The sequence below is a fragment of the Mytilus edulis genome, chromosome 2, assembly GCF_963676685.1.
Source record: "Mytilus edulis chromosome 2, xbMytEdul2.2, whole genome shotgun sequence".
In the NCBI taxonomy this organism is placed as follows: Eukaryota; Metazoa; Mollusca; class Bivalvia; order Mytilida; family Mytilidae; genus Mytilus; species Mytilus edulis.
In genome coordinates, this window is record NC_092345.1 from 33,166,298 (window position 1) to 33,180,149 (window position 13,852).

General features: G+C 32.2%; 1 long non-coding RNA gene across 1 annotated transcript; it reads left to right on the forward strand.

The window, feature by feature from the left end:
• The first annotated feature begins 1,869 nt into the window (after positions 1 to 1,869).
• LOC139512003 (uncharacterized) lies at positions 1,870 to 13,852 on the forward strand. Its single transcript, XR_011662141.1, has 3 exons — positions 1,870 to 2,302; positions 9,105 to 9,248; positions 13,551 to 13,852. It is a non-coding gene; the product is annotated as an uncharacterized lncRNA (long non-coding RNA).

Here is a 13,852-nt window from a genome sequence, read left to right on the forward strand (position 1 = left end):
AATAATCTCTAAGATTTGGACAGAAAACTAGTATATGAACGTATTGTACTGATTTCTTATATATGATATGTGTCACCTTTTAATACAAATATTTCCTGAGGTTTACTGGGAAATTAAAATATGGTCACTACAGGTCTTCTTCCGACCGGCAGTAAAACATTTACCGAAGTGGGGCGTCTGTTTGGCTGTGTGGGGTGTAGAAGTACGCAGCCACGTCCGATCATAATGGGGACGTTAGATCTGATGACTCGTGTACAGAGAGCGTGTTATTCTTTCTGCACGTTAAGAACCATTGAAACAACTCTCCGAGGGGTCCGTAGGTGCCTTTCATAGTGGCCTGTTGCAAGGCCAAATTTCTGTCCCTAATCAATAAGTTGAATAACCCTCATTTTCTAGTGGCAGTCAAAATTTATCCGACCTTCATCACGGATGTCTTCTATTACAGGACCTACCTATTGTATTTATCGTTAATTTGTTTTTGAACATGCATGAAACATCTGCCACTGGACGTCAAGCAACCGACTACCAATCAAACACCAATCCTTTTAATATTTTTAAATTTATATTATTTTAAAGTTAAATTTAACCACTTACTATGTTATCATTATATTGGCATTTTTATATATTAAATAATTTCGTTTTAATTGTATCACGACAGTAAGCGATCATTAAATAATTAAAATAATTTGAAATATTCAAGGAATTTAAATTTTCTAAATACAGATTGAAATATCATGGCCAAAATATATTTTCCTTTCGAGGATTGGATGTAGTTAAGATTATACTATAATAATTATAACTTGTTGGTAGAATTCACTGTGTTTCGTTATTCATGTAACAATGGTTACAATTTGATTGTTTAACTGATTAAGATTTCATTTAGATTTTTTTTTTTTTTTATTTATGACACATTTTCATTTCACTTACTCGGTCCATACGCGTATTGTCCAAATACTCGTATAGTACTGAACATGCGTATTGTCCAAATACTCGTATGGTACGGAGCATGCGTATTGTCCAAATACTCGTATGATACGGAGCATGTGTATTGTCTAAATACTGGTATGGTACGAAGCATGATGACTTGAAGAGTAAAAAGTAGAGGCATAGGTCATAGAGCTTCATATATTGTAACAAATATGTCGTCGGGGACCGTGTGTTATATGTCTTTTGCTTTTTTGTGTTGCTGGGTTTCTGCCACCTTGATGTTAATTCTATATTTCCTTTCGTTCTTGTCGAATATATTTTGAAAAAATATGCTAAATCTTATTTACAATCTATACATTCGTAAGATCAGAATTGTAATGAGTGTTGATTCATCATAATTTGGGTGGTACCAATTTTCGTTGATTTTAGTAGAGTATATGAACCCGACAAATTTAATTATTTGACGAAGTGTAAATTTCACAAACGATTCCCTAAACGCCTGTGTATGCTGAATTTGTTAAAATCACCAATTTAAATATTCATGAACAAAGTGCTCGGACTACACTTTTAAATGAAAATTGAATGACTGACATTATAAATGAACCTGTAAAATCAATGTTTAAATTGTGCATTTAAATCACATAATCAAACTTTAATCAATCTAATTAAAATTAAATCCTTTAATTGCTCCTGTTCTGATATGTCGCGCATCAAGCCTTGATGCGCGACATATCAGAACAGGAGCAATTAAAGCCTTGATGCGCGACATATCAGAACAGGAGCAATTAAAGGATTTAATTTTAATTAGATTGAACTTTAATGGACGATCATATCTTTTGAAATATTAGATATTCAATACGTTTAAAAGTTCTAAATTTATCTTCTTGATATTTAAATGTACTGGTTAGTTTTGCTTGCCAGTCTATGGCGGGTCTTTTAATAGTTTTTGCCGAGTCTCTTATTGGTCTATGACGAGTTTTTACTGGTCTGTGACGAGTCTTTTACTGGTCTGTGACGCGTCTTTTACTTGTCTGTGACGAGTCTTTTATCAGTCTATGACGAGTTCCTTGCTGGAGTCTTCGACGATTTTTTTATCAGTCTTTTAAATTACGAGTCTCTTACAAGTCTAGGACTTTCTTAAAGATGACATGTACAGCTAGAACACAACGAAAGTTTTACGATTCGCGGGCTTGTGGGATAATTTCTGTTTTGGGTATTCTCTGTCATTTAATTGGAATAACTATGCCGTACTGGTATTATGAGCGTCACGTGACAAAATATGGATTGGAAACTTATTATTATGGACTTTGGAAAGGATGTTCTGTTATTCCTGGATTACAAGACAAGTGTTTCAACCACGATGCAGCACAAAAACGTAAGCATTAACTATATAATTTTGCATTTCATTTAGCCATGCAAGAGGAGGAGGACAGGGGTAAGGTAGAAAGGGAGTAGAAGAAAGGAGAAAGGGGGTGGGAGAAAGGAGAAAGGGGGTAGGAGAAAGGAGAAAAAGTTGTAGAAAAAAATAAAATATGAAAAAATAAAATATCTCTTTTTTTTCCGCTAAATTAAAAAAAAATAAGAAGAGGGGTAGGAGAAAGGAGAAGAGGGGTGGGAGAAGGGAGAAGGGTACCCCCTGTCCTCCCCCTCATGCAAGGCCTAACACCTAATAGTAGGGTGCCCAATCAACAAATTTGATCGATTTGCCTTAAGGTTTATGTACCCTTCTGTAGCCATTTTTGTACGAATTTTTCAAACCTCAATTGTATTAAAACTAAAGATATAATAAATAATAGAGGTAGGCCATTTATTACATGTTCGAAGAGGAAACTTGATACAAAGCATTATTTTTTACTGTTTCATTGCATTTGATAGAAAAAGAGGACTTTGTGGCAAATAAATCAAGATTTTTATAGAAAATCCACAGCCTTTAATACAGAGATTTTTGTTATAAAATTTGAAACATAAATTACTCACTTGATTTTCTATGATGTGCTAGTGTTTATTTTTGTACAAAAAGTTCTAAGTAACCTGTAAATTCTAAAACACCTCGTGCTGAGTCACTAAAGTCGAGCGCACCCTAAAAGGTGTACTTGATTTTGGCCATATTTATACTTGTCTTAACCAATAACTACATTTATAAACTTGTTTTAAGGAAATCAATGCTAGCACTGCATGCAATAATCCTATATCTATCAATCATCAAATTGCCAAATATGAGAGTACAAGGATAAAGGCTGTGGATTTTCTATAAAAATCTTGATTTATTTGCCACAAAGTCCTCTTTTTCTATTAAATGCAATGGAACAGTAAAAATTAATGCTTTGCATCAAGTTTCCCCTTGGAATATGTACAAAATGGCCTATCTCTATTATTCATTATACATGTATCTGTAGTTTTGATACAATTGAAGTTTGAAAAGTTCGTACAAAAATGGCCACAGAAGGGTACATAAACCTTAACGGAACACACGGATATATTTTATATCATTTTATATTTTTATCGCCAAAAATGACTTCAGATTGACTTCTGTGCATATAGGATGCAAATTTGAAATTTTCAAACAACTGTTAAATAACCGTGACCTTGACCTGTTTCATTTTTTAATTTTTTTGTATTCAATTCATTACAAGTAAGATCTAAAGATGTTTTTTTAGATCTTAACTTTAATAATTTGTCGAAAACGAAATGTGTTTTTCACGTCTTTTGATAGTAAGGTGTTCGTCAAATTCCAGGTAAATATTAAATTTCTGTTATTGGGTGTGAAAGAGTATATATAAATGATGTGTAACATTAACGTCGAACTTGGTTGCATATAAATCTCTGTGTATAACTTTGCTTTACAGAAGTAAACATTACTGCAAACGGAGAAAAAGGGGGGTTAATTAAAGTTTATGAAATAAAAAAGGTCTATAACAGGTAAAACACCTCATCCTACATATACAGATAACTAGCTAAATGAGCAACAATTGGCCATAATGTTTACAAGTTTTCCAAAAATATAATAAGGGAGAGGGTCAACTATATACAGCACCGATGTATTTTACAATCAATTGCAAACAAAAAAGGCGTGACAAACCAAAGGGACGTTAAAAACTTATAAAATGAAGACACGCTGACAACAGCATGGCAAAACACGAAAATATAAAGAACAAATGCAAATAGAAAATTATGATCGAAGCTAGTATTGCCAACTATGGTCTCCTTCAGTTTAAGCCCACAAACCACATCAAGGTCAGAGACCATATGGCAGGGTTTTTTTTTGGTTGTTGTGTTTTTTACATATATTTCCCGACTAGATAGATTATTACTATATTTCCCACGATTTCAAAATTGAGTAGATATTTTATTTATTGTTTCGAAAATATTATAGACTGCTTAATTTTCACTCGATAGCTAACAATGATTCATAAGGTACAATCAGAAAAATGAAATCTTATACATCGTCATCGCAACCAGACGAGTATTTGCATTTTGACATATGTCATTTACCTGACATGAGCATAAATCTGTACATGATAGATTTTGTTCGTAGCAAATGTAACCCTTTGAAAACACAGATTTCCCCTTACAAGTACAAACTAAATCTTTCAGAAATTCATATGACATCTGACCTTCGAGATAGAGAGGAGCAAGTCATACTTCTTTTCCCATCCGAAGAGGAGACTGTAGGGTAGTTTTACTATATTCAAATTTATGTCTAGAGTGAAGCTCTTATTATATATAGTGTTTAAAAGTAGATTCACAAGGAGGAAGTTTGGCAAGGGAAAAAAAATAAATTGCAAAATTGAGAATGGAAATTGGGAATGTGTCAAAGATACAACAACCCGACCATAGAACAGACAATTTTAGCCAATTTTACGCTCAACTTGTTTAGGTCACAATGATCTGTTTTGAGTTTTGACTTGAGATCATTCACCCAAACAACAAGATCTCGAGCTGCATCTATAGATTCATCGATGTCACAATTGGAAAGGTTTGACAAATCGATGAAATAATCTGGGTTGTCATCACAGGCACTTGTCTCTGAAAAAAAATTACCTATATACCTTAATATATTAAGGTATATAGGTAATTTTTTTTTCAGAGACAAGTGCCTGTGGTTGTCATTCAAGACTAAAACAACAGTGTGCTTACCGATCCTAAACAGGGATGACGTTGTATCGCATCATGTTACAGCATGTGCGGCTAGTAGAATGTTACAGATGGCAAACCCGTGACTTTTACATATTTCGTGGACAGGTATATAGCTTCGCAAATCGTGTGTGCAAGTTATAGTGCCTGTTTGAAACCATAATTCATGCGTATGCTGCATTGAGGGGAAGTAATGAACGCATAAGACCAGAACATCTGTATCGTGTGACTTTATTATTATCATACCCTTGATTCCTTTCACACCGAACTCTTTTGTCTACATGAATAACATGTAAAACCATGCGGGTGTCTACTTCATCGGTCGTACAAAATAATTCTTAAAACCTGAATACTCCTTCTGTGCAGATTTAGGGTCCTTGGAAGTGCTAGCTAGATAAATGACTTCCTCATGTATATCATATTAACTGTTGATCTACCATGATGCTGTACAATCGATTCGCCAAGAAATCTGTTTAAGACCTGCTGGTTCTCACTGACTCAAAGAAACTTTTTCCAGTCAGGAATTTGACGACCTTCTACATATGACCTTATAAACACTTTTACAGACGAACAAGAACTTGTTTCAGCTTTAAAATAACTGCAGTTGTGTCTGCTAGACTCAGTGTAAGATTTATAGCAAAAATGGTGGTCCAATATTTTGTAACCATAAATACGAAGATGGTCTAGGCCCAGGGTCTAGGTCTGAAGCATCATGGCATATACTTAAATAAACACGATCTTTCCTTACTCCCACAGCCTCGATCAAGTTTTTTGTGTGTGCTAATTCCTCGCATATTAATAAGCAATTCAGTAGAAGAACCCTGACATATAACACACTTGTCCCATTGTATTTCATTCCTACTTCGTTAAGGGTTTGATGGGCATAGTTTAACAGGACTGAATGTGTGCCATATTCCGGGTCTGAAACGTGACCACAGGATTTGATTTGTATATTACAATTGTAACAAAACAATCAATTGAAAAAAAAAAAAAAATCCTAAAACAAAACAGCGATCTTTGAACTAACTGGACTTTTCAAAACATACAAATCGGCCATACAACAAGCAAAAAAGAGAAATGAAGTTTGTGACAATTGTCCTAGATAATGACCTGATAGTGTAAGCTCCTTACTAAACAATTTTTATTCAATTTATTTATGTTTGATAAATAATGGTATCCCGCTTATATCAACAATGATACAACTTTAATAAATGAACAAAGTTTCTATTACCTCCACGTAGCACGTATTTTATCTAACAAAAGTAAAATCACAAAAATACTGAAAGGCAATAGCCAACAATATTTTTATACGCCCGTAAAAATTTTACGGGACGTTTTATGGTATACAAATGTGCGGCGTCCGTCTATCTGTCGTAAACATATTCATATTATCCTAATATCATTAAACTGAACATGGTTGTTTTTTCATGATGGTCAAACGGTCTTTTTGGGAACTTTTTGAGTAACTAAAACAGGTTTGTTTTTTTCACAGTCCGCGCTGTATCTCAAAAACGATTTATGATTATTACTTAAAACTTTACCCACTTTTTGGTTATATGAATCTGAAGATCTGTATACTTATTGAGGATGATTCAAATTTTATTTTAGAGTTATTGAGTTTATGAAAAAAAGGGGGGTTTTCATATGTCGCGCCCTATCTAAGAAACTTTTTATAATTATTGCAGAAAAAAAAATGTCACATACTAGTTAGTTAAATCATTCTTAAGATCTGTATATTTTTTCGTGATGATTCTTTAATTCATTTTTGAGTTCTCAGTGAATTTTTATTGAGCTTCAATTTGGTATCATAGAAAACATGTTGTGATATACAAACTTCCTTTTGAGCAAGAACAAGGAATGAGTCAGGATATACTTAGCATGACTCCCTGTACAACCCCCGTGTTATTTTAAAAACATGTATTATGTTTTTTTCATAAGACGACGGGCGTATCATATGCGAGCGTAGCGCAGCTGTTTATTTTGTTCTTTAGTTTTTTTACAATTATATATAAGAAAAATGACGGATTGACAGCAAATACAATGCAATTTCAAATATAGTTAATATTTCCGAATGGCATAACTCTTTTAAAGAATAGTTGATATATGCACTGATTTTCGAACATGTCCATACAATATCAGTTTTATAGTTTGGCAAGAATTGTACACTTGAAAAATCAAATTAAACATAAGGACTGGAAGGACAGACAGAGGAATGAACGTGTGATATTTTATGTACCCCGCAATGCATCGCGCTGTAGTGAAAAAATAACACCATATAGTTATTTACCAATGAAATTACGCAGTACTCTTGCTATTAATTAATTCAATTGTTTTTGCCAAATAAAAAATTTCTAAATTATGGTATAGTTTCTCTGTCTGGACAAAAACATCCTTTAGCATATTGAAGATTCTCCTTTATAAGATTCTGTTTTTGTTTTCTGACAACATAAAAAAGAATAATGTATAATCTCCAATGAGACAACTCTCCACAAGAGATAAACATGACACAGAAAATAACAACTATAGGTCATCGTACGGTCTTCAACAATGAGCAAAGCCCATACCGCATAGTCAGCTATAAAAACTGTGAATTCTAAAACTGTTTAGGAGCCTCCAAATTTTATTCAATTGTAATCATTGTACCGAATAAAAGTTTAATTTTAGAATTAATGTGAAATTCTAAAAAGTGACTAAAACGTGAATAGATGGATTTAAAGGAGTATATTGTGATTAACAGTAGCCCTAAAAAACACATCTAGAGGTCAACATATAGTATACATTAATACATAAGTTAATACATGAGTTGTAGTACATTTACCTGTATGTCAAGTTCTAAATTACAGTCTTTAATTTTAAAAAGCCGTAAAAGTTATCAACAGTCCGTAATCACTTTTCTTGAGATGTATCTCACTTAGACCACAAGCAAAGAGATGTCTTTACGATTTACATGATTTTATTTCTGAAAACAATGTTACCAATTTTTCATTACAAGCAATATTTATACATCTGAAAAACGTCGGCAGTAATTTGCAGCAATAACGTCGAAAAAGTCTGCTAGCGACGTCGTGCACTTTAGCGCTAACGTTGAGGTTACAGCGGGGGGACGCATTTTTTTTTATGATAAATCGTGTTTATCATAGAATCTAGCACGGTGACATATTTTTTATTTGAGATTTGGAGAAAGCATGACAAAATGCAGTTTATGCAGAAAAATGATAAAAATGACATTTTCAGAAACACTTTATTTTGATATTTACTGGATTTAAAAAATACCACTTTGAGCATCTGGTACGCAATGTCAAGCAGGGCTTGAATAGTTGTATAGTCATTCGTGTATGACTTTATTTTTTTCCTTATTGCCACTTATCACAGCTTCAATTTGAACCCGATCTTAATAGTTTACGACGAAGAATGTTTGCTCCAAAAATTTTATAACATTGCCTACCTTTTTTACAAAATTGCTCAAATCCCCAATTTTCAGCCTCAATTTTCTCGAAAACGAGCACGGTGACCTATGTTTTATTTTGTGTTTTATTTTATAACTCGCCAAGGCCTACAACATATTTCAAAACTATAAAAATGACATTATATCGAAAAACTGTATTGTCTTACAAAAGATGTCGCTTAATTAGATGGCGTCTGGACTTAAATAACACAAAATGCTGAGATCTCATAACAAGAAAAACAGTGTACGGGGAGATAACTCTTGCACAGAAAAGTGTTCGGGTAAACCCAATCTCCATACAGACAGAGAAGAGGAAAGGACGATAACTCTGTCTGTATGGGAGATTGGGGTAAACCACGGTCAGTTTCAAAAGCGTATAGACTGTATAGTATATTAATACAACAGTAAGCGACATCTTTTGAAACAAAAATACAGCGCAAGAAAAACTGGCGAATAAAAATCCAATAGGTCTTTCCACTGAAAAAAGGTATTGTCCTTAATATAACGAAACTGATAGGACAAGCATACAAAGCAACTAATATTCGATTATTATTATTCTATTCTTTTATCAATGTTTTTTTTTTACTTTTTATTTCAGCATATATTCATATTGCCCAAGTCTTGTCAGCTGCTGGGCTACTTATGTATTTTTTTGGTGTATTAACAATACTCGTGAAGATTTATCTGTTAAAAGAAAGGACATGTTGTTTGCTTATTAGTGCTGGGTTTCTATCAATAGCAGGTAAAGTTATACATAACATTAAGAAAATCGCATATTATTCATTATCATTGGGTGGGAAAATAAGAATTAAGAAGTTTTCAAATCATGTATTTTTTTTTGTGTAATTGTTAAAAAATTGAGAATGGAAAAAGGGAATGTGTCAAAGAGACAGCAACCCGACTAAAGAGTATCTTTTTAGAAAGAATTCCGCTTACTATAGTTCTCAATTGCCATCTTAATACAAAACATATACAAAATAAAAACGGATCATATTTTATCGGAGCTACTGACAAGAGCTTTTAGAAATATTGCGCAATTTAAAATAGTATGAAAATCGTATGGAGGAAAAGATGAAATAAAACTGAAAAGACAAATGTCAAACTGATGTATTTTTGCATGAACCCCCTGAGGGGTTCATGCTTACATATTGGCGAGTTTTGGATGTGTCTATGGGCCACTCGATCTCTCTCGACCGGAAGTCAAAATAAAATTCTCGGAACGTCTCGAAAGTTTTCGGTCATTTATACAGGTCTTAACAGGTTGTTATCTACGTCTTTGATATGGTCCCTTGATTGCCCTTGACGACGCAATTATATTTGTTTTAAAACGACCACTGTACATTGTGTGTATCTGGGTCAATTATCACGTGGTTTTGTATGTTGTCTCGATAACATGTGAACTAATTATGTTTGAAGATTTAACCACGGGATACTGAGTGTGTATTTCATCATACACTTACGGGAGAGAAGATTCTGGTTAAAATATTAATATTAGATCGGAAAACAGAAAGATAATATTCTTATCAAAAGTATTTAATTCAACCGGAATCAAAGAAATATATACAAAATATATACTGTATTTATGTTTCTGAAGAAACTAACAATGATTGAAATTAAGAAATAAGTATTTTATATTACAAGATACTCTGATTTGGTATTTTTAAATATTCATTTGTAAAGGAAACATAAAAAATTAAATCTAAATAAAATCTTGCATCCTACAAAAAAAAATGTTTATAAACAATTATCATTATATTTCTACGTTAATTATTTCATACCATTTTAGTATTTAGGTTTTATGAGTAATTATTATTTATTTTTTATATTGTAATATATCCATAAAACGGAAAGTAAGATAAATTTAGTAAATAATTAAATTTTAAACCATCGTGAATAAAAGTACTTGTGTGTTTTCAATTCATAAAGCATGATTTTAAATCCTTGCAACTCACATCAACCGTAAAAATAATTGACAATAATCACAACAATAATGTTGATTATTTTATACCGTTTTAGTATGGATTTAGAAGTCTTTGCTTATATTTTGTATAGTAATATATTCACATAGTGGAATGTTAGAATTTAAAAGTAGATTCATTCGATTAATAAACTGTCCATCCGTAAATACTTGACGTTCGTGTTTATTGATATTATATATATTCAAAAGAATTTGAAAAAAAAATACTAACAGGAACGTTAGTTTTTTATAAAATTTGAATTCAATTTTTGTTTGTTTGTTTTAATAGTTTAGCCGTATAGCATCTACATATTTGTACTATATGGTACGGTTTTGAAAATTGTATTCATTGTGTTGACCAACTTTATATATATATATCCTACACCTCTTGATTCATTCACATTATAGATCATATTTTAAAAGCACACTATCGGTTTGCGTTCTCAAAAATTCCTGATAAAATGTAATTGAATCCGGAGTCAAAACATTTAATGTAGGTCGTTTGACATTCGAATTCAACTACATGTATTATATGTGATGATGCAAATGCGTATTCTTTTCCTGAGTATCAGTGAGATGCTATCTATTTACTATTTCCTGCGCTAAGATACTACTTGCATGCAATACTATTAAATTCATCCGTGAAAGCTTATTTTCGTTTTTGTTATCTAAATTCAGGACACGCCAGAAAGAGCTTCACATGTGACTTTCAAGCACGGTCATCATTTCTAACGGTATTCTGACCTCGAGTTGTTTCTCTTTTGCTTCTTTTTTGAGTCACTGCCCTATTTTAAACTTTGACCTTTTCGAAAAGCTAAGGATTGACTACCCAAGGAATAGATTCCTTAACTTTGTAATGTATTTAGCCTTTTAACTTTTTTCATTCGAGCGTCACTGATGGTTTTTTTTTTTTGTATCTACTGAACTCGTGTCTGGCGTACATTATTTTAATTCTGGTATCTTTTTATATCTACATACCTTTTTTTAAATACAGCTTCAAATACGAGTTGAGAATGCAAAGGCATTCATGTAGGAAACAAAATATAAAAATATGATAGATAAAATAAATGCATCCAGAATTCCAAATTATAAAGCAAACTGAGTAGGCTTGTGCAATTTGCATAAGTCATCCGGTTAGTAGAAATTAGTATTTGCCAATTGCAAAGGGTTACAATCGGAAAAATTATGTACATTCCCAAGTAATAAATAAAATAGTCGAGCTTTAAAATAACTATTCAAATAGAAGCTGTAAATATATACTTTCAACTGGCTTCTTATATTCATATTCAATTATTTCAATTCAAAAGTAAACACAAATTCAGCAACAATCTTTTGGTGACCCGGCAGTCAGCGGTCTTAGGTTCATGTATTGCTTTTTTTTTTTTTTTTAAAGAAAGCAACTTGTTTCAATTATGGCTCATAATCTTAAGAGTATTTTAGCACTGTCACTTTGTTTTTAGATTATTAAGTATTTGACCATAACAAATCTAAAAAAAACTTTAAAAATATTTAAAAAAAAACAACAAAAAAACAAACAACACACACACACACACACCACAACAGACAAAAAATATATATTTTGAAAACCGTGTTGATGACAATATAAAATAAAAGTTAAAAGACGTATGGCAAATTAGTGTTTTAATTAATCTCGAGAGTATTAAAGCACGGTCATAACGTTTTTTTTTAAATTGATTGTAAAGTTTTTAAACATAACATATCTTTAAAAATAACATCGTGTCAAGGGCTATTCACTCTATAAATGATTTTCTATACGCTGTTTTTAGTTGAATAATGTACTTTCTCGACACCATTGTCACTCAAAACATTTAAAATCGATACAATCAGATTATAATATAAATAAAGAAAAGAAAATGTACGCGGTATAGAGTATATACGTCAATGAATCAATCACACAACGGAAGTAGACAAACACACGACAGCAGACGACGGTCAATACAAAACATAAAGCTCTTAATGTCTAGAGTAAAGAAAGTTGTGAATTATTTTTCAGAAGCTATCAAAGATTTGTCATTTTCACTAAATTCCTTAAAATAATATTGAAATAAAATAGGCAAAGAAACGACAACAACTGACAAAGTTACGTTTAAATTAGGAACATATATATTTTGCGAGGTTAATCTACTTTTTTTCTTAAGCCTTCAATCAGAAACATATATATATAGATATACTGTTCCCATCTTCAATTCAGTGGAGTAATAGAAGCTACGTTAAAACAGTCTGTATATGTCTGTCCCAAGTCAAAAGCCCGTAATTCAGTGGTTGTCGTTTAATGCTGCATATCATATTAGTGTTTCGTTTTAAAATTGTTTTGAACATAAATCAGCCGTTATAGTTTCTCTCGTTGCGACTTTCTTTTGCTGAATCTGTTCTTTTTATTTCGCAGTGCGCAGCATCCGTGCTAGTATTGTATGTACAAGCTTCCGATGTAGCTGATATTACTCAGTGTTCAATAGGAGCTGGTTTACACACTTACACTTTCATAAAAGGCTTTTAAAAGTTGACATGGGTAGTGTGCTAACGGCCATCACAACATGTATGTAATGTTAACATTTTAATACATTTCTCTCTTACCGAAACAGCATGGCAAACTAGCGCTATAATCACAGGCACTCGTCTCAGAATTTTTTTTCCCTATATACTATATGTGCAGTGCCTGTGGCTATAATACATAAATAAAACAAAAAGCAGCTTCGACATTGACTGACCGAAGTACACAACTGGCGATTTTGAACCAATAAACATATCAACCTGCATTGGTATATATGCTAACGCTATAAGGATATATGGTATGTATGTTGATGAGACAACAATATAAAGGACAAAGGACGAAAATCAGAACAACTATATATAGAACACTGTACGGCATTCAATAATGAGCAAATAGTTGAAAACCTTTACAAATAAACGTTATGATATACGAAATGAGTTGCCAAATGATATTGTATTGTAAATAATTATGTATTGCTTCGAATAAAGTTAGTATGATATACGAAATGAGTTGCCAAATGATATATTATTTTTAATAATTATGTATAATAATTTCTTATATTTTCTTTAATACAGGTTTTCTATGTTTGTCTGGATTAATGATTTGGATTATTAGTATGCCAGGCTTTTTTATTAGTGAATATTTGGGATGGTCGTTACAATTGGAGGTAGTATCGGTGGTATTAGCAGTAGCAGCATCAGCAGTTATCACCCAGGATAATATTTCTCAGTGCAAAACAAACATTAGAGCATCGTGTATTACATGATGGTAAAACAGGCCAAAGTACTAGTTATGTCCGGTAATCACAACATGTATACCTATTACTTATTGACTTAATATACCACGTAATTTATTAAATTGCATCAATGTTTTTTTA